Source organism: Erpetoichthys calabaricus, chromosome 11, assembly GCF_900747795.2.
Source record: "Erpetoichthys calabaricus chromosome 11, fErpCal1.3, whole genome shotgun sequence".
NCBI lineage: Eukaryota > Metazoa > Chordata > Cladistia > Polypteriformes > Polypteridae > Erpetoichthys > Erpetoichthys calabaricus.
In genome coordinates, this window is record NC_041404.2 from 20743268 (window position 1) to 20766561 (window position 23294).

Below are 23294 nucleotides of genomic sequence, written 5' to 3' on the forward strand. Positions count from 1 at the left end.
ACTCAGATAAAAAATGTGTTTTATAGTGGGGCTTGAAATACTTTTTATCTCTCTGACAACTGAATCAGTCAACACTCTCTACAGAAATCAAAAAGCAGATGGTGACCTGCTCAACCTAACTTGAAATTACAATATTTCTTTCATGACTAGAGGAGATGCTGACTCCAAACTATTATTGTGATCTCTGAGCTTTCAGAAAGAAGTCAAATAAACACATGAGAAGCCGTATCCCAAGTATAAGCAAGTGTGTTCTTCAAGAGGAAGCCTAATATATGAATGAAGGTACCCAGAACCAGTAGCAATTTGTAATGCGCCCCCCGCCACCCCACAAATATTTTCAAAACTCTACTTAAATTAATTAGGTAATGCAAAATAATCATGAAATAAATTTGTTTACTTGCACAATGTGCCTGGTGTCAGAGCATGTCAACATGCAATTAACTTGGTTCCGACTTGTATTTGTTTAATTTCTGTATGAATACCTATAATTCCTGAGTGAAGAGCACCCGCCAAATGAGAGTCTACGTAAGTCCTTAATCTTTTGGAGAGCATTTGACCTCAGGCTGCCCTTTAATTGGTTACTTTCAGATTTTTCTGGAGACACAGCTCCGGACACTCCCACATTTAATGGCAGCGAATTAGCATTGTTTTAGGTCTCTTAATCTAAAGTGATTGGACAATTGTCAATGCACTATTTCAAGTTCATGTCAATGGTTTACACTGCCAGTATTGTAACTACAGATGAGCGAGCACAACATTAGGGAGGTGGCAACTTCAAATGGAACTTCAGAAATCAAAGAAAATTTGGTAATTTCTTTAATGAAGTACCCCTTCATAAACTGTTCACTTAAATAAAAAAAGAAGATAAAGAAGCTTGGACCGCACCAACCTGTCTTAAGAATTCAGCAGCAGGCAAGTGATTGATGACAAGCTTACACATAAAATTTTTTTCACTCTTGGAGTTGGCTAACTGTGTGTGATGAACGAAATGCCTTTTTTTGCTTTCCCTCTTTGCTGTTTCATAGTGTTGGTACCGAACCATTGTGGACAACGAAAACAGTATGAGGCCTAAACATCTTTCTGAAAAATGCAAGCAACATGAAAGTAGCCGCAGTCATGTAGACAACAACACAAGGCCAAATTTTTTAGCAGGCTTAGTATTGCAGAACAGCTGCTCTAGATGAAGGCTACAAGATTGGCATAAGAAAGCACAACAAAGAGTTGACTAAAGATCGCCACATCCTGCACAGAAAAAGCTGTGAAATTTTGTGGAGCATGTGAATTGGCTTTGCGTGGCCATGATAAGAGTGAGAGATCCAATAAGCCTGGGATTTTCCATGGTTGATGGATTTTGTTGCCACTCTGGATGGAGTGTTGAAACAGCATCTTGCGAACATCACTGTATTTAAGGGAACTTCTAAAACCATACAGAATGAGCTGTATGTTGTCTGGTGTGAGAGAGGTAAATCATCAAAGAAGCTCAAAGCAGAAATTTGTTTTATCTATCCTGGCAGATGAGACCATGTATATTGCCACACCGTGTCAACTTGTGCTTGTGCTGCACTACATTGATGAAAAAAACAACATGCAGGAAAGACTTTTTGAATTCATCCGAATGTGTTCAGCTACAGCTGAGTCCATTGCTATTGCACTAAAGAGTGTCTTGCAGCCATCCTTCCTGCCAGGCATATGATGGAGCCAGTGTGATGAGGGGTGCCACAGCAAGTGTTCAGAGGAAAACACAAGAAGTGTACCCAAATGTCCACTACATTCACTGTTACACACATCAGCTTAACCTGATAATGCAACAGGCCACTTCTCACATATCCAAAGTAAGAATTTTTTTTCTGACTTGGTGGATTTGTTAGCTTTTTTCCAGGTCACCTACGCGACAAGCATTCTTGATAAAGTAGTGGCCCTTAGACTCCCGTAATCCAGCAAAGTCAGAAGGAACTTTCACAGCTGTGCCATCAATATTGTGATTGTCCACAAAGAGGACCTTGTTCACTGGTTTGACTTGATTTTGACCCAAATACTGTCAAAGGAGCAGGAGCCTTTGCTATGCTACTGAATGATCAAGATTTTAATTTTGTCTGCAACTGTTTCACCACCTCATGCCTCATGTGGACCTCCTTTATGCCAAACTTCAGAAGATGAACACAGATACAGTCCATATCAAAGGGTACATCCACCAGGAGATACAAAAGATCAGGTAGTATCCGTAATTAATGGTTATTATTATTTATTACTTTCCATTTGATTATTATCTCCCTTTACCTTTTATTATTATAAATTCTCATTTTCCTTTGCAAAAATTCTTCCCATTCCATGGTTGAGCAAAGCAGGTGCCTCTCAGCAGAAAAAGAGCTGGGCACTTAGCTCAGAGGACCGTGAATGGATTGAAGCTGAGGTGAGTTTACGTTGTAGATATCAGTCACAATCCATGTTACACCAAAGATGTAATATTTTAATCTGTAGCATTTTGTCATCTCTACATGTGTTTTGTATCATTGCATTGACACATCAATCACAGCAAAATATTAAAAATTAATAAGTAGTTTATTTCTGGGTGTTAACACATTTCCCATTGGGATTAATAAAGTATCTATCTATCTATCTATCTATCTATCTAAACAAGGCTCTGGGCAACCATGGTGTGTTCAAGCCAAATTAAAGTTTATTCAAAAACTGTGCTTTTCTAGTTTTATTTTAATCTCTGAGCCATTTTGTCATCTCTACATATTTTTTTGTTTGTTTCTTCTTCTCTCTGTAGGTCTGTGATACCATCCTTGGACACACCAGGGCACGCTTCTCTTTCACAAGCCACCTTGTGAGTGCCATTTTGCTGCAGGGGAGAAAGGTCTAAAAAGCACAACAAGGTACTTCCTGAAGATGCACTGAACAACACTGTGAAGGCCTACCCAGTGCCGAATAGAAGCAAGCTGAAGATAGAGCTAAGTCTCATCTATAGTAAGGAAGGGTTCGAAGCCTGTCATGGTGCTGTGGACCTGTTCCAGTTGTTTTACGGAGAATAAGAAGTCTTTTCTGAGACTGTCACTCTCCTGAAGATCCTAACAGCCACACCAATGACCACGTCAGAAGCAGAGAGGTGCTTCTCAACTTTGAAAAGCGTTCTCAGAAACACCATGACTCAGGAGAGGCTGAATGCATTGGCCACACTGTCTGGTGACTGAAATGACTGAATTTATTTAGACAGTAAATGAGAAATATTCAGGCCTGAAGGAATGGAGGATAAAATTTATGTTCAAGTGGTGCTACTGGGCAGTGTGTAGGCAACATTACAGTTTATGTATGTGTGTTTTTTCATTTCTTTTCTCCTGAGCTGTGAAGTACTGCTTTAGTTTGTCCCTCCAAAAACTGTACCACCGCCCACATTTTTTTTCACTAGCGGCCACTGCATACAACAGAGCACCTAATACCAAACACATATTTAGAGTAGAGGCAACCGCCATGTTTATAAGCCAGAAGTGCACAGTGCTCATGTGCTGTCACCTGCAAGATATGAGTGAACAATCCAGACAAACTGATGGTGCAAAGCATGCCATGCAGTCATAGCCTGAACTTTATCTAATTAGTACTTTTAATTGCTCCATTTGTGAAATGCAAAAAGATTTACAGTCACATAAAGACAAATTGGTAATTGATAATAATATAATAATAAAAATGCAACTTTAAGTAAATTGTATTAAGTGTGCCCCACTGATTACAGAAAAATGGCAAATCCATCCATTTTCTAACTCACTTCATCCTGAGGAGGGCACTGGGGGAGATGGATCCAATCCCACCCAGCACAGGATGCAAGGCATGGACAATCCCTGGACAGGGTGCCAGTTTATTGTAGGGTGAAAACACACACTGACACATACCACACATCACTAATTCACCTCACCTGCACATCTTTGGGCCATGGGAGTAAACCAGAGCATATGGAGGAAACCCACACAGACATGAAAAGAACATGCAAACTAAACACAGGACTAAACACTAAACTAACCCTGGCATCCTCATTGAGAGGCAGCTACACTACCACTGCCCCACCATGCTGTCCAAAAAAAAGATATAGTATGAAAAAAATGCAAAAAAAAGCATACAGCATAAAATTTAAACAAGAACAAAAAAAAACATGCACAATACATGAACATATAATATACTAGTTGTGCCACCCATCTAAGATGGTTTGAACCATCTATTGGAATGTATTATGTAGTGCATGTAGTAATACATTGCATTTGTCATTCTAAGAGTTGCATAATAAAATGCATTACTAGAAATGTTTGAGATGCACCATCTGTTGGAATGATACCTGCAATGCTATATGTCATGTAGTATGGGATTCATAAAAGCAGTGTTAATGTTTGTGGTGTGCCATCTATTGGAATGACAAATGCAATGCACATTTTATAACTAAAAATGTTTGTGATGCACCATTTTTTGGAATGACAGGGGACATTGCAACTAGACACACACATAGACATGTATCCTTTTCTTAAGAAGAACAGGGCAGTTTTAAGCCCAAATTCCCATTGTTCTTTGTCAGGTATATCCTTAAATGATCATTCTATATACAAGTTTAGTTTGGACATGTCTTTAAACAGATCTATCAGATGTGAAGACACAATTACTCCAAGGCAAACCAAATGTGGCTATGAGCTTCAAAATGTCAAAAAATTAAAACAATTACTACAATTGAGCCACCCAGTCTCTTCCAGGGAGTCGGAGTTGGGAGAAAGGAAGACAAAGCTCGCCTGGAGGTGTTGAGGAAGAGAAAAAGAGAGAGCGAGAGGTATTGTGCTTTTTGTAACCCATTATGAAGGAACTAGTAGTTAAATAAATCATTTGTTTGAACCCAGGACTGTGTCTGTGTGGTGCAGTTTGAGAATGGGCATGGTGTAGGGCCCCCTACTGGTCACAAGGCAAAAAACAAAGCAATAGTCATAAAATCAAAAAATACTGAAACCAAAACAAAAAACAAGTAAATTCAGAAGACAAAATGTTAGATCAAAGAAACAAAATATCAGTTTAAAAGTCTGCAAGAGAAGCACAGGTTGCTGTCATTCTCTCAATACAAGAATATACTCCTAACGGTGCCGCTATGTTTATATACAGAACAAGATGATGTCACACAACACTAGCCATGTGATCAGCAAGCAGCATAATAGCCAGAAAACCCAAAAGGGAAAAATGGCAGCATCCATGAAAATTAAATAAATAAATAAAAGTAGAGGCCAAAAAATTAAAAAAAAAATTAGAATACAGTAATCCCTCCTCCATCGCGGGGGTTGCGTTCCAGAGCCACCCGCGAAATAAGAAAATCCGCGAAGTAGAAACCATATGTTTATATGGTTATTTTTATATTGTCATGCTTGGGTCACAGATTTGCGTAGAAACACAGGAGGTTGTAGAGAGACAGGAACGTTATTCAAACACTGCAAACAAACATTTGTCTCTTTTTCAAAAGTTTAAACTGTGCTCCATAACAAGACAGAGATGACAGTTCTGTCTCACAATTAAAAGAATGCAAACATATCTTCCTCTTCAAAGGAGTGTGCGTCAGGAGCAGATAAAGTCACAGAGATAGAGAAAAGCAAACAAATCAATAGGGCTGTTTGGCTTTTAAGTATGTGAAGCACCGCGGCACAAATCTGTTGAAGGCGGCAGCTCACACCCCCTCCGTCAGGAGCAGACAAAGAGAGAGAGAGAGAGAGAGAGAGACAGAGAGAGAGAGAGAGACAGAGAGACAGAGTTTGTTTTTCAATCAAAAATCAATACGTGCCCTTCGAGCTTTTAAGTATGCAAAGCACCGTGCAGCATGTCATTTCAGGAAGCAGCTGCACAAAAGATAGCAACGTGAAGATAATCTTTCAGCATTTTTAGACGAGCGTCCGTATCGTCTAGGTGTGCGAACAGCCCCCCTGCTCAATCCCCATACGTCAGGATCAGAGAAAGTCAGCGCAAGAGAGAGAGAAAAGTAAGCTGGGTAGCTTCTCAGCCATCTGCCAATAGCGTCCCTTGTATGAAATCAACTGGGCAAACCAACTGAGGAAGCATGTACCAGAAATTAAAAGACCTATTGTCCGCAGAAACCCGCGAACCAGCAAAAAATCCGCGATATATATTTAAATATGCCTACATATAAAATGGAGTGAAGCCGCGAAAGGCGAAGCGCGATATAGCGAGGGATTACTGTAAGCAATATTACCAGTAAATTTGTTGAAAGAAATCTGTAAAATCATGACATCATGGAGTATAGACACTAATAAGCTTTAAATAAATTGATAATCCATTATTTATCTATGCTATGCTTTGGTAATATACAAAGAAGTCGCTTCAAGTGATAAAAAAGGATAAACAAAAGTGTGCACTATTGTTGACCTGCTACAAATGACATTGTTTATGGATCTGCTCGCCAACTCATTATCGACCAGTTAAGAACAACATTATCTTCACTTTTGCTAGGATAATGTGATTTTGTATTAACAAAACAGTCAAAGTTTGCTTCCATCTGAGATGTAAATCACCATTTAATATTGTGCAGCAAGTTCACCTGCAGATGAGTCCCAAACAAACAGCCATCTGCTTAATAAGTGAAAGTACTGGAGAAGTTTGAGTGTGAGCTGTGGAATCATCTGGAGTCTTTAGAAGGTAGTTAATATGGCCAACTCCATATTTAAATACATAAACATATAGATAAATAAACACGTTCATACACACGCACACACTATGGTCTGAATACACACCAGAATGGCTTAAAAGGAAGTAAAGAAAACCTCTAATGTAACACAATGAGCTTGCCTTCTGGTCACATGCACAATCCTATGTCTTTACTTCTACAGGCCATTGCTTCTTCTTTGGTCAGGCTGGATATGGTACCACTTCCCTTCTTGTCAGACCACTTAGTTTTTTTTTCTTTTAAAGGGCCGTCTTACAGTTAGTAAGTATACAGAGCTTGATTTGGATTGTGTTTGGGTGATGGTGGGATGGGTCATAGTTGTTTTACTATTATGTTAAAACTGGTGCAAATTTCACTCTTCTCTATTTTTACATTTATGTGATTTCACTTAAACATCTGATCACAAATAAGAGAAAACTAGTGATGAAATATATGCTAGGATTTAAAAGAAACTGAAGTTATAATAACATATGAACACAAAAAATGTTTTGATGAGAACAGGCCATTCTACTAAACATACCTTGTCAGCATCTTTTCAGCTCTTTGTAAAGATCATCAGGTAGACACTGAACGCCTATAAAAACTACTTGGATTTTTATTCCATGTAACTTAGGTTCTTAATCTTAATATAAAAAAATACTTTCTAAGATTAGTGTAAAATAGGCACATAACTAGTCTGTACCCTCAAGTTACTTTCCCATTTAAAAATAATGGTCTACAAGTGATGGATGACTGGGTACCAAGTTGAGAATACCTCAACATCTTTATGAAAATGTAGTCATTTAATGTGTCAATCGGTTCATGATCACCGAGGGAATATACTTAAAAGTTCAGAACATTCAGTGTAATTGTATGTAATAGTGTCACGATTATGATTAATTCAGACTCATTAATCAATCCAGAAACAGAAAAATGGTGATGAGGAACTAATTTTATAGACTCAAATGAGTTGTCCAAAGACAGCAGGAATTAATTAAATAGAAAAGCGCTGTCTCATCAAGGATCTCTGTGATCATGCATATGTCTTCTGAATGTCAAAACAAAATATATCTGGCAGATTGTCTTTAAAAATATTAATAATCACCTTCGTTTAACAGTCTACAATAATTAAGATCTATGAAATTTCTTGTTAACATTTATTATATGTAACTTTGCAAAATGTATTTTTGTATGAAGAATAGGTAATAAAATAACCTTTTAATCATTGGAAAAATCAAAAGTGAAAGGATTAACTTTTCACCTTATGTTAAAACATAAATCTTACTGATATTTAAGTGGCACATCTAGAACGCCTTTAAATGCAAGTGGTGTCACAGCCTGTCATGTACACCTCCTTCTTTCTCTGTCTTTTCACCACCACATTGTTCTCTTAAATGTGTTCTGGTGACATATCTTTTCCAGCTTAATATCTTTTTAAAATATACCAGAAAAAAATGCAGCAGTTGTTGTGCTCAGCAGACACTCAAAGAAAAGGTTAAGGAACACTCAAATCTAAAATTTTATGGCAATGATCAATTTAAGAAGCATCATAAAATTAAGTAAGAGAAATGGTTAGATCACTTCAAATTTCACATAAAAACCAGTTGAAAATTCCTTTATTATCTTATAGGCTGTGATATTCCTTGCTAATCACCGTACTTCAGAATATCCTGTAGTGAAGTCTGATTAGGGTAAAGATGGTTTATGCTTTATGCAGTTGTAGCCGACTGGAATCTGTCTTTCTCTGCACTGTATGAAGGAGAGTCAAGTCAGAGGCACGAAAGTGCGAAACAGAAGTTTTTAATTTTTTTTTCAGAAACAAAAGCAAAAAGAAGAACGGAGCGTCACACAAACAGCTTCTCTTCTATGTCCCTAATAGCATCCATCATGCTTCTCCTTTCTTTAATAACACAATCAACACATTACATATAAAACTATTTACAACATTTTGTTCAGATTTTCTATTTACAATATACATAGCCTTACACAATTAAAAATATTCTAACTTTATAATCTTATATATCCTTACCAAAAAAAATAAGTAGCATACCTTTCCAGAAACAAAAGGGAAATAAAGAACAGGGTGTCACACAAACACCTTCTCCCCATATGCCTATTAAATAAGAAAACAAATATATTACAAATTATTGTAAACCTAACTATTAATATAAAATAAATAAAATAAGATCTAGAATAAAAATTAAAACTCAAAATATGCATATGGTCATACTGTACAAAGCGAATTACATTAAGACAATGTTCACCACGCTAAAAAAAATAACCATTAACTTTTTCTTACTTTTCATAAGTAAATATACAAAAACTATATGTAAGAGCTTGGGAAAGATACACATGACTATAAATAATAATAATATACAAAACAAATAAAATAAAATAAAAATCAGAAAAAGCTGGGCCAAGAAAAGTGGTGCATGCAGGTTGTGAGATGTAACATTAATTAACACCCGTACTATAACATATTGTGCCATTGGTATACTACTAACTATTTACAAGAATAATTGATTTTGAGTAAATTCATAACTAAAACAAAACAAAATTGCAAGTGACAGATTACACTTTGCTACACAGCCTTATTCTGGCTTTTTAAATTTATTTGTTGATTATCTTTTGTCCTCTGCACTCTTGACAATAAGTTAAAAAAAACTGAAAACACCGCTTAGTCCATCAAACTTTCTTGGCAATCTAATAGATACATTGTTCAATTATCTCTTCTTGATATCTTTTAGCAAGATGTTAAGGATTTCATTTTAACTACATGACTTGTTGTTTGTTCAACATTCCCATCATCCTTTGTGTCATGAACTGCTTCCTGGCTGCCATCTTTAAACATTCCTCACACCATTACAGCACCACCACCAGCTTGAACAACTGACACAAGGCAGGATGGATTCATGATTTCTGACAGATTTTGATGTTAATGATGGTGTTTGAAATGAATATTGAAGTAAAAAAAAGATAAATAGAAGAATGAGAAGTACCAAAAATCAGGCAAAACAAAACTGTAGTCAAATACATGCAAAGGTCAGAGCCAAAAGAACCATCAAAACCGAGCACAAAACATAAAATCACCCACCCAAAATAATGTTAGACATACAAATGCATTCTTAAACCTCACTGTTATGATTCTATTTTTTCTTCAGTATTTTATAAATTCGTTTAGTATTTACTTCATTTTCTTTTGTTGTGATTGTGTAAATCCTTAAACAGAAACAAAAAAGTCACATTAAACAGTAAATCTAACATAAAATAGCAGTACTCACAATATTTCACACACAAGAGCTCTGATTTGCTGATCTGAGCTTAGTCTTCTCTGACCTCAAATAGAAGCAAAACACAAGGAATGGAAGCTCAGTTAAAGGAAGACTGCACAATGTTCAACATAACAGAAAATACTTAAACTGTGAAAAATAAAAATGAAAAACTACAGTGACTTATAAAATAGACTATAAACACAGGTCATCGCATAACAGTTTGGGAAAACTGACAATTAATATTTAAGGTTTATTTTGAGTTAAAGGCAATCATTAGATTGGTGTCTTATCTCAATGATGTTTTGTTTCTTGTGGGCAACACCATTTTGGCCACAGCTTGTGTACAGTTGCAAGTCGTGTTGCCGTGTAGGACAACCGGAGGTCACAACCTCTAATGTCACTAAGTAGAGGGTATAAAGGTCAGGGATTATGTACTTCCTGGTTATCTGAAATTGGATGGAAACCTAAAAACTTTGACAATGTCTGTATTGTTATAGACTTCTTAGATTCAGAATCTGTGTAACAGTATTTTGACTTTGCCTTTGTTTAGTATTTTGGCTATAACGTCAGATAGGAAAGATCAATTGTTTTGACTGTTGATCATTTTGTGACTTTTATGTATTATGTAAAAAATACATATCCACTTTTTTGCTTTTAAGGCATTACACTAACTGACACTAGAAAATGTACTGTTGGTCTTTTTATTTTTAGTAACTGATCCACCATTCACATATTATTATAAATAAGATCAGAATGAATTATTTATGCAACTTTTCGCATTAATTTACAAGACTGAGCTCTCCTTTAGAGGGTTTCTTTACCGCTAGATTCTAAGTCTTCTATTAGTTGTTTGATTTAAGATTTACTTTTCTTGTTATGAATGATTTTCTACCATTTTCACTGCCATCTTGATTATTTATGATTGCTACTCCTTTGCCTTTCCATCATTAGGCTATCTCCTGGGTCGTTAGAGGCGTACCCTCAGAGGTCGTGACCTGCACTAATGACATGACAGGTTTAAGACATCACCCATTTGATTAATTCCTTATCCAAATTATGGATTCCAAAAACCCTTTTGATGCTCGATATTGTGATAGTTATTCTCTCTCTGCTCAGGTCCTCTTTTGGGTTCGACTCTAGCCTATCATTTTTTTTCTTGTTTTGGCCTTGACACTTTGCAGCCTGTTCTCCTGTTTTATCTTCAAAAGACCCCATACTGCTAGCTTGCTATCAGTACAGTGATTCAAGTTTCTGCTTTATGATCATCCAGAAATGCAACTTATATGTTCCTACAGAGTAAAAATGAAGATTCTACACAGATTTATGCGGTTTCCTATGGTTTGGAGTTTTTAGTTTAAAATTCAGAATAAAGAAATGAAAGTGAGAGAATGGTCTTGAGAATAGCGAGGAGCTGCATACCTAGAAGCAGGGCTGTCTTAATGTATGGACATGGTGGTCACTGCCTGGGGACCCCAAGAGCTTAGGAGCCCACAGTGTTTCTGATGCCTATGTATGTTTCTGTTTTGATGTCAAAACAGGGGCTCAGAACACTACTTTGTCCATTAGCCTATGATGCCGTTAAGACAGCCCTGCCTGGAAGACACACAATTCATTGTCCATATTAAATTAAAGAAGCAAAATCCTAACCAAGAAATAATAGCTACTAAATATACTTTATAAATGTAACTTTTTTTTTGTAAATTTGAATTTTATACATGGATGCCAGCAACACCATGCCTTAAGTACTCTTTATGTAATGATGTCCCTTGATGCAATGTTACCATGACACATCTTTCATTAACCTGTTTTAAGATCCCATGTCCTCTGTGGTCTTCTGTTGGTATAGCCCACCTGCCATGTTGAAAATTCAGAGAGCTGTTATTTGAGAATTTGTGGCTCGGTAAAGTGGTTTCTGTTAGGCTGAACTGATTTGGCCATTCTTCTCTTCCATGTCCTTAGCAAGTTGTTTTCACCCATAAGATCTGCACTAACTCTAAGTTTTTTGGTAATTGGACTATTCTCTGCAAACTTTGTAGTGTGACAAAATCCCAGGAGAGGATTATGAAGGTCTCCCTCATTTTGACACTTTACTAGCAAATACATTATAACTATGAAGCACAATGTAAGAAAAAATGTAAAATACAATACATGAAGGAAAAAACAACAAGGTGAAACGTTACCGCGTCAACAGTACCTATCAGTCTGACACTCTTTGACTATACAGTATGTCACAATCTCAGTGTGTTACATTTTTATAATTAAGCAAGATTTTTTCCTGATATTATCATACTTTATCCAGTTATTATTGGAAATTGCTGAAATCCTGTGTATACTGATACATTCATCTGCAGTCTCCAAGCATCTGATTAAAAGTGAATGAAAAATCTATGAACCTCAATTTCACACCCTTCCTGAAATCTCTGAGTTTATTGCAAATGACACAAGATGACATTACAGTTTCCTGCCAGTGGCACACTGAGACATATTTTAATTTGTCTGAAAGAGTTTGAGGATGCAGCTGCTCTCCAAATGTCTTATTTACTTGTAAAGACAATCATGAGATGTGCTGTAAAAAAAAATTCCATCCAGCAACTCATTTATACAGTCGCTCCACACAGATATTTCAAGGTCACTGATTCTACTCATCATATCAGTTTCAAAGTTAATAGAGCTTCTCCAAGAGTAAGAGTTATGCCAGGTATCATTGAATTCTTTCATTGTTCAGGCAGAAAGGACAAAAATAAAAAGAACAAATGAGGCAGTTTTTGCACCTTGAGTGTTTACCAGCTTTAAAGGAGCAATATTAAATGAGTAAAGATGAATTAATAACCAAAGTTGTTGTAGGAATAAAAAACCCAGCCATAGGGGATGCACAAACCAGTGTGTTTCTCCGTGCCGGTCCCAAGACCAGATAAATGAGGAGGGTTACATAAGGAAGGGCATCCGGTGTAAAATTTTACCAAATCAATATGTGGACAACAATACAAATTTCCATACTGGATCAGTCGAGCCCCAGGTTAACAACGACTGCCACCAGTACTGTTAGTCAACAGGGTGCTGGCGGAAATTGGGCTACTGTTGGCCAAACAAGAAGAGGGGGGAGACGTGTCCAGAGGCAGGAGGAGAGGAGGAAGGTAAAGAGAGTGGAACTGAGGGTAGAAACTTTGAATGTTGGCAGTATGACTATTAAGGGGAGAGAGTTAGCCGATATGATGGTGAGGAGGAAGGTTGATATATTGTGTGTGCAAGAGACTAAATGGAAGAGGAGTAAGACCAGGTGGATCAGAGGTGGATTCAAATTGTTCTATCATGGTGTGGATAGGTGGAGAAATGGGGTAGGAGTTATTCTGAAGGAACAGTATGTCAAGAGTGTTTTGGAGGTGAAAAGAGTGTCAGACAGAGTGATGAATATGAAGCTGAAAATTGGAGGTGTGATGATGAATGTTGTTAGTGCATATGCCCCGCAAGTTGGGTGTGCAATGGATGAGAAAGAATATTTTTGGAATGAGTTGGATGAAGTGATGAACAGTGTAGCCAAGGGACAGAAAGTAGTGATTGAAGCGGATTTCAATGGACATGTTGATGAAGGGAACAGAGAAGACAAGGAGGTGATGGGTAGGTATGGTGTCAAGGAGAGAAATGAAGAAGGTCAGAGGATAGTGGATGTTGCCAAAAGGATGGACATGGCTGTGGTGAATACATATTTTAAGAAGAGGGAGGAACATAGGGTGATGTACAAGAGTGGAGGGAAATGCACACAGGTAGATTACATCCTATGCAGAAGAGTCAATCTGAAGTAGATTGAAGACTGCAAAGTGGTGGCAGGGGAAAGTGTAGTTAAGCAGCATAGGATGGTGGTCTGTAGGATGATGTTGGAGATCAAGAAAAGGAAGAGAGTGAGGGCAGAGCCAAGGATCAAATGGTGAAAGTTGAAAAAGGAACAACAACATTTATTTATATAGCACATTTTCATACAAAAAGTAGCTCAAAGTGCTTTACATAATGAAGAAAAGAAAAATAAAAGACAAAATAAGAAATTAAAATAAGGCAACATTAGATAACATAGAAAAAGAGTGAGGTCCGATGGCCAGGGTGGACAGAAAAAACAAAAAAAAAAACTCCAGAAGGCTGGAGAAAAAAATAAAATCTGTAGGGGTTCCAGGCCACGAGATCGCCGAGTCCCCTCTGGGCATTCTACCTAACATAAATGAAATAGTCCTCTTTGTAGTTAGGGTTCTCACGGAGTCACTTGATGCTGATGGTCATACAGACTTCTGGCTTTGAATCCATCCATCATTGTTGGAACATCATGGTGCTTTGAGTAGATGGTGGTGGCGCAAGATTTAAATTACAGTGAACTTATGAGAAGGCCATGTTAAAGTAAGACTGCAATGTAAAAGAAGACTGCAAGGTTGGGTTTAGGGAGAAGGTGAGACAGGCACTGGGTGGCAGTGAAGAATTTCCAGACAGTTGGGAAACTACAGCAGATGTAATAAGGGTGAAAGCAAGAAGGGTGCTTGGCGTGACATCTGGACAGAAGAAGAAGGAAAAGGCAACCTGGTGGTGGAATGGGGAAGTACAGGAGAGTATACAGAGGAAGAGGATGGCAGAGAAGAAGTGGGATAGTCAGAGAGATGCAGAAAGTAGACAAGAGTACAAGGAGATAAGGTGAAGAGAGAGGTGGCGAAGGCTAAAGGAAAGGCGTATGATGAGTTGTATGAGAGGTTGGACACTAAGGAGGGAGAAAAAGACCTGTAGAGATTGGCTAGACAGAGGGACCGAGCTGGGAATGATGTGCAGCAGGTTAGGGTAATACAGGATAAAGATGGAAACATACTCACAGGCAAGGAGAGTGTGTTGAGCAGATGGAAAGAGTACTTTGAGAGGCTTATCAATGAAGAGAATGAGAGAGAGAAGAGGTTGGATGATGTGGAGATAGTGAATCAGGAAGTGCAACGGATTAGCAAGGAGGAAGTAAGGACAGCTATGAAGGGGATGAAGAATTGAAAAGCCGTTGGTCCAGATGACATACCTGTGAAAGTATGGAGGTGTTTAGGAGAGATGGCAGTGGAGTTTTTAACCAGATTGTTTTAATAAAATCTTGGAAAGTCAGAGGATGTCTGAGGAGTGGAGAAGAAGTGTACTGGTGCCAATATTTAAGAATAAGGGGATGTGCAGAACTGTAGTAACTACAGGGGGATACAATTGATGATCCACAGCATGAAGTTATGGGAAAGAGTAGTGGAGGCTAGGTTAAGTAGTGAGGTGATGATTAGTGAGCAGCAGTATGGTTTCATGCCAAGAAAGACCACCACAGATGCGATGTTTGCTCTGAGGGTGTTGATGAAGAAGAATAGAGAAGACCAGAAGGAGTTGCATTGCATCTTTGTGGACTTGGAGAAAGCATATGACAGGGTGCCTCGAGAGGAGATGTGGTATTGTATGAGGAAGTTGGGAGTGGCAGAGAAGTACGTAAGAGTTGTACAGGATATGTACGAGGGAAGTGTGACAGTGGTGAGGTCTGTGGTAGGAGTGACGGATACATTCAGCGTGAAGGTGGGATTACATCAGGGATCGGCTCTGAGCCCTTTCTTATTTGCAATGGTGATAGACAGGTTGACAGACGAGATTAGACAGAAGTCCCTGTGGACTATGATGTTTGCTGATGACATTGTGATCTGTAGCGAGAGTAGGGAGCAGGTTGAGGAGACCCTGGAGAGGTGGAGATATGCTCTAGTGAGGAGAGGAATGAAGGTCAGTAGGAACAAGACAGAATACATGTGTGTAAATGAGAGGGATGTCAGTGGAATGGTGAGGATGGCAAGGAGTAGAGCTGGTGAAGGTGGATGAATTAAAATACTTGGGATCAACAGTACAGAGTAATGGGGATTGTGGAAGAGAGGTGAAAAAGAGAGTGCAGGCAGGGTAGAATGGGTGGAGAAGAGTGTCAGGAGTAATTTGTGACAGACGGATATCAGCAAGAGTAAAAGGGAAGGTCTACAGGACGGTAATGAAACCAGCTATGTTATATGGGTTGGAGACGGTGGCACTGACCAGAAAGCAGGAGACAGAGCTGGAGGTGGCAGAGTTGAAGATGCTAAGATTTGCATTGGGTGTGATGAGGATGGACAGTATTAGAAATGAATACATTAGAGACTCAGCTCAAGTTGGACAGTTGGGAAACAAAGTCAAAGTGGCGAGATTGTATTGGTTTGGATATGTGCAGAGGAGAGATGCTAAGTATATTGGGAGAAGGATGCTAAGGATAGAGCTGCTAGGCAAGAGAAAAAGAGGAAGGCCAAAGAAAAGGTTTATGGATGTGGTGAGAGAGGACATGCAGGTAATGGGTGTAACAGAACAAGATGCAGAGGACAGAAAGATATGGAAGAAGATGATCCACTGTGGCAACCCCTAACAGGAGCAGCTGAAAGAAGAAGAAGAAGCTGTGGGAATAAAAGACAAGACAAAAAGTAAAGTGACTACAGTCAGCATCAAATCCAGCTGAGCATCAGATTGAACCCATGGGTTTGTATAGTTTATAGATAGATAGATAGATAGATAGATAGATAGATAGATAGATAGATAGATAGATAGATAGATAGATAGATAGATAGATAGATAGATAGATAGATAGATAGATAGATAGATACTTTATTATATCAGCAAGAGGAATTTTAAATGAAAACACAAACTCTAAACTGCCCTGGTAAGGTAAGTAAGCATGTGTACTGCAGTATTAGATACTGACTGACCACAATTAAATAATGTTATGCTATTAAACAGGACCTAGGCAGTTAGTAAATAAGAAAAGTGGAAATAAAACAGCTCTCATAAGCAAGTCTCATGATATTCAGTGCTAACATGATATAAATTGTCCTTCACTTACTGAAGTTTTCCTTTTTTTAAAGGCATGTGGAATATATTTGTGCCCTTGGTAAACCCATGGTAATCGACTATATGAATAAAATCAAAATAACCTCTGTCTATCTTTTGAATTTCTCATCTTAATCTGATGTTGTTTGTCCATTTTGTACACTAAAGACTTTATTTTAATTCTCAGTTTGCATCTTATCTGTTTGTCTAAGCTGTGGGTAACCCATCAGTGATTGTCTTAACATGGTTAGGTCTTCACTGGAAAGCTGAAGTCAGTGTGGTAATGATCCCCTGTCCAGCAATATGGCTTGAGATGCACAAAAATTAATTAGGTGCTGGCACAGAACCACATAAAAATCCACAGGTGAAGACAAGCTACGGCACCTCTCCAAGATAAAATTAAGCAGATTGTAGTGACAAAACTGCAGCATATCAGTAAAAGAAGAGATAATTCCTAATATCAGATCTAAGTGTTCTAAAAAAATAGTCAAACAGTTCATAAATGAGGCATCAGTCAGCTGAAACAGTTTCATTCACTGAAAAAGATTCCACTCATTGGCACAGAAGTTACAAATTTAGTTGAATCAGAAATGAAAACCAAATTCAAATCCAAAATGAAAAGTAGTACTAATTTTGTACTCTTCAGTAAAACGATAAAACAAACAACTGTAAAGAGATTGAGAAAAGGTACAAGAAAGTAAGAAATAGTTCAAATAATACTAGAAAACAACATTATGAGCATTAGCAAGTGTGCACCAGCATACCCTTCCTGCAGGCAGTCTGTCTATTTGTTCACCAATCACGCAAAAACAAAACCGTGTTATCCCGGTAAAACTGTTAGAACATTAGAAAGATTTAGATAAGAACAGACTATTCAGCTCATCAAAGCTTGCCAGTCCTACCCACTTCATTCCCCCACAATAACTTCAAGTCCCTGAAGTCCTACTGTCTACCACGCTAGTCTGTAGTTTGTTCCACATGTCTATGGTTCTCAGTGTGAACAATAACTTCTTAATGTTTGTGCAAAATTTACTCTTAACAAGTTTCCAACTGTGCCCCTGTGTTCTTGTTGAACTAATTTTAAAGTAATACTCTCGATCCACTGGACTAATTGCTTTAATAATTTTAAACACTTCAATCACGTCTCCTCTTAATCTCATTTTGCTTAAATTGAAAAGGCTCAGCTCTTTTAAACTTTCCCTAAAACTTATACCCTGCAGTCCTGGAATCAGCCTAGTCGCTCTTCTCTGGACTTTTTCTAGAGCTTCTATGTCTTTTTTGTAGCCTGAAGAGCAAAACTGTACACAGTACTCCAGATAAGGCCTTACCAGTGTGTTGTAATGTCCTAATCCTAACCCTAACCCTAAGCACAACCTTCTTTGACTGTTCTGTTTGTCCCTTCTTACATCAAAAACAATATTTCAGTGATTCAAATTTAAATAATGATGGGCTTGGGTGTAAAGTGGTGGGAGACCACCACAAAAATCACACATCACTCAAAAACGGCAGTGTCAACTTTTGCTACATTTTGTACTTGCATTATTGTTTCCACACTTTAAAAAACAAAACTTCAAATTATGCAGTTTGTGTTAGGTTTAGTAAGAGAAATTTAGGCTCAGGGTCAAAAACTTTCAACCTGGGGAATTTATTTAGTGACAGTACCTACACTTCATTCCTTCCTGGCCATATCAGATATCCCTGCTAGTTTTTCAATATGCAGTCCATTTTATTCCATAAACATTTATTTGATCTATAGTGTACTGAAAGTCCTGTAAGACTCTTGATAGGCCCGAGCATTACTCAGGCTATAAAAGAAGGGCCAAAAGCATTAGGCCTGAGTGTCACTCTGGCAATGGTTTAGAAGCATCTCACATAAGTGTTAGACCCAAGCATCTCGCGTATGCGGTATGTCAGAGCGCAACCCAGAATAAATTGCAGCTTTGTGACTAGCAAATTCCTAGTAACAACCTTGACGATGGCGTCTGAGAACAAACATCTTTCTGCAGTGCAAGTGTTGCATGCTCTTGTTGGTGACAGTGATATTGAGGATGTTGAGGATCCTCTCATCAGCAGTGATGAAGAAATAAATCTGTCTTCAGGCTATGAAATAGACAGAGCGAAAGTAATTCTGATGAATCGAAACTGACGCTCGTGTTTGGGTTCCTGTTGACTCTGCTGCAAATAAACCTGCACCACCTCGTTTTGATTTTGAGGGGCAACCAGGAATAAAAGTGGATATTGCCAAACAAGATCCAATAACTTACCTGAAGTTATTCCTGGATGATGTATGACATTATCCAAAAAATTGTTGCAGAGACAAATCACTATGCTGAACAGTGTTGGGTAAATGACTACACATGTAAGCAATTTTCCTATTCAAAAAGATGGGAACTGGTATCTGCTGATGATATCTGGGCCTTTTTGGGTTTATAGATATTGCAGGGGCTTATAAGAAAACCCGAGCAGTGGTGGTGCTAGTCCAAGAACAAAATGTTGGCAGCGCCATTCTTTGAAGAGACCATGTCAGAGTGTTGGTTTTCACTGATCACAAAATATCTCCACTTTACAATGAACTTTTATCAGAATACCCATCCACCACCTAAACCAAAAAAAGTCTGGGAGATATACCAGGCAATTTTGGCAAATCTCCATAACATGTACATTCCAGATTGTGATGTCAGCATTGACGAAAGTCTCATGGCTTATAAGGACAGACTGTCATGGATAAAGTATGTTGCATCAAAAAGAACAAGATTTGGGATAACATTCTAAATGCTCTCTGAATCTAAGATTGGATACATTTGGAATTCAGTTCTGTACACGGTAAAAGGAGCAAAATTTGACTATAAATACAATCAGTACGGAGTTGCTACGTCGTCGGTGCTGACTTTGATGGATGCTCTGCTCAATCGAGTTTACTCTGTAACTTTGGACAATTTTATTTCATCACCAGAGCTATTTGAATTTGTGCTGCAAAAAAGACTGTCACATATGGAACAGTATGTTCCAACCAGAGCAAAACTACAGTGAGGTGCACTAGCGGCCTGGTGAAGCATAAAGCAGCTACAATCACTGTTCATGCTAGAGGCAACAAACAAGTTACGAAGCCTTGTGATGTGGTCGACTACAATGACACGATGGGCGGTGTAGATCGTGCTGATCAGGAATTGACTTTCTATTCGGTTATAAGAAATCAACAATTGAAATATTATGAAAAGATTTTTTGCCATCTGCTTGAACAGTGCATTTTGAATTCAGACACAAAGCTGACAGAACTGTCTCTCATACATACACATTTCACATGTCAGCTAGTTGAACAAAAGCCACACATCCACCGTCATCACTACTGCTGACGAGATGTGGTCGACCAGCACATCGTGGATCAATCCAGTCCTTCTTATTGGTAGATATTTCATGGAATATAAACCACCAACAGAGAAGAAGCAGAATCCAATGTGTACCTGTGCAGTGTGCTGTTCAAAAACTGGCCAGTCTGGAAAGAAAATCTGCAAAGAAACACGTTATTATTGTCCAGACCATGACGTTGGATTTTGTCTTTCACTGTGCTTTAAGATTTACCACACAAAGGACTCATTTTGAGATTACATATTGCTTTGGCATCATTAGTGGTATTATTATTACTGTTATTATTATTTTATTATTGTTCATTTCATATTATTATTTTTATTCATCATTACTATTATTATTATTTGTATCATTATTATACTTATGAGATTCTGAGGTTAATGTGCATACTGTAATTTACTGGTATATGTTTTACTGCTGAGACACATTAGAAATAATAATACCATGGAGTCATAGTGCAATTTAAATTCGGGGCTATATACGGTATCTCATCCATTACCATATTATGGAGTAATACTTAATGTGTCTTGTATAAACAAGCACAACCTTTATTTTATATACCCTCCTACTGCCCTGAGGTGCTTTACACAATTCATAGGCTTAGTAAAATCAGTTACAAGGATTTTCTACCAGTGCAGCACAGACAGGTTAAGTGGATTGCTGCAGGTCACAAAATGATTCAGAGGTGAACATTGAACTGGCAACCCTAGTGTTCAGATTCTAACTCTGCGGCCACTAGAATACATCACCTGCCTAATGAATAACCACATTACATTAATGGTGTTAACTGAAAACATATAATAAAAAGAAAGAAATTTTTGTTTTTTTTCTTCCCTATTCCTATAACACAACCTTAAATAAATATTGAGATTTACCTATTATATTGTGTCACTTGTCTTGTGTTTAACTCTGCCTCACACTCAGGGTTAAGTAAAGAATTTCCAGATGCCAAACACCACTTAATACCTGTAAATATCATAATAAGTGTCCTCATATACAGTAAATATGTTTGAAGAATAAGCAATAGTTTAACCAGTCATTTAACATGGCCTCAATGAGACCTGGGACATCAGATTCACCACTTTGGGATCGATTTTCAAGAGTAAATATAGTATGGATTTTTCAGATACTGCAAGATAGCCCAACTGACAACTGAGAACTCCACTGATTTATTCAGATTAGTCAGATTTATTAAACTTGCATATACACAAAAATAGGCCCAAAATGTGTGTACACAACTTTCTATGCAAAGGTCTGGATTTACAAAAGAACACTTGACAGAAAATGTTTGTAAATTTACGGCAATTCTGACCAACCCATACACAGCTTGTTGGAGAAACTGACAAATGATGACACCGTTGATCAAGTAGGGAAATACAGCCAAACCAGCTTAATGATGGCTTGCACTCATAACAGTTCTCATCACCAAGCCATAATTATAATGTGTGTTGACATGACAAATATATTAAAACTCATATGAGATGGATATGATATAGGCTTTGTTTTACATCCCTTTTGAAAGGGCCAATTCGGCGTAATTGCACTAAAGAACTTTTTTTGGTCTCTCATCAGTTTGTATCGACTATCTGTTGTCATTTCTCAGGGAACTGGCCAACAGGTCAGGAATATCTTCGCCAAGCTTCTCCTCCATCATGCCTGCTGTTCTGGAAGCCATTAGCTGGCTGACAAAGTACTACAACATGTTTCTGTCAACATAAAAATTCAATCGGTAGCAGTGTCTACTTTTTCTAATGTAATCAGAACACTTTATTGCAGTCTTATTACAATAAGGGCAAGTAGTACAAATTAAGCTACTTTTGTTAACTGTAGTGACATTCCATTAACACACAAGTCAAGACGAGACTGACAAATGTCATGGCTCAGTGACATAATTGGGAGGCCCTGTCCCCATTGCACTCCACATAGGGAGAGAAGGGCAAGAATCAACAGGACACAGAACAATTATAAAACCACAAAAATAAAATTACAAAATGGTTAAAATGAAATAGAAAACCTAATGTAAAACAGTTGAATGACAAAAGTATACAAACAGTAAAACTATAACAGTTGAGAATATTTCACACAAGTTTTATGCTTTTTGTCATATATTTTATTCTTTACAATAGGTGCACTTTAATAATTTATTTTAGCATGGAGAAGGTGCCATATACATTAAATGTATTAGTTTTGTTTTAAACATTGTGGCAATTGCAGGTGCTCAACTGACTATACAGTCATTGCATACACCCTCTATTTGAAATTTCATTTTTTCTTGATTTTTCAAGTGTTAAGAATTAATTGCATATTCTGAAGTTTGAAGTATGGGTGTGCTCTTTTTTCAGGTTTTTGTGAGTCAGGAATAGGGCGAGAAGGGGTTGGGAAGCATCCAAAATAAGCCACAAAAGCAGACTAGACAGTCCCCTGGTCTGTCCAAAGAAGTTCACCCAAATCCATCTTATCCCCAGACCACAACCTGCTGGCTTCAGCTTAAGTAGTCCCCAAAAATTGGGTGCTGGCTTTAAAACCTTAGAATACAAGAAATGCCCCCCAAATATATGAAAATGTCTTACAAGGGAGAGAACTGTTAATCTCTAGCTTGTAGGGACAAACCAACTCAACAGTCTTTATACAGTATATTAAGAATATTTATTAACAAAATTTGGAAGGCAAACATTCAAAGGAGCAAAAAAGAATTTGTTTGAAAAGGCAATCCAAGGTAACCCAAGTCTAGTCCACAATGCAAAAGCAGTAATCCAAGAACAGAAGCATTAAAAAAATCCAGAAATATCAGAAGAAAACAATGTTTGCTAAAATGAACTACAAACATTCAATGCATCACTACTTGGCTCTCCTTCAGGCTGACTTATAAAGAAAGAAGGAGGACCCAGTCGGTATGTGACATCAGGGTGGACCCTCCTCTTGGGGTTCCACCCATAAAATACATGGAATGCAGCACAACATTTAAAGATAAGTCTAGATAAATAAAGTTACAAATGTCTGTCTGCATGTTCAGGACAGCTCACACAATTTACATGAAATTTGGAAAGAATTTTCAGCTTGGTTCTTGTAATAGGAGAGGTTGCTACTGGCGAGAGGGCTCGGGGTGACTATGT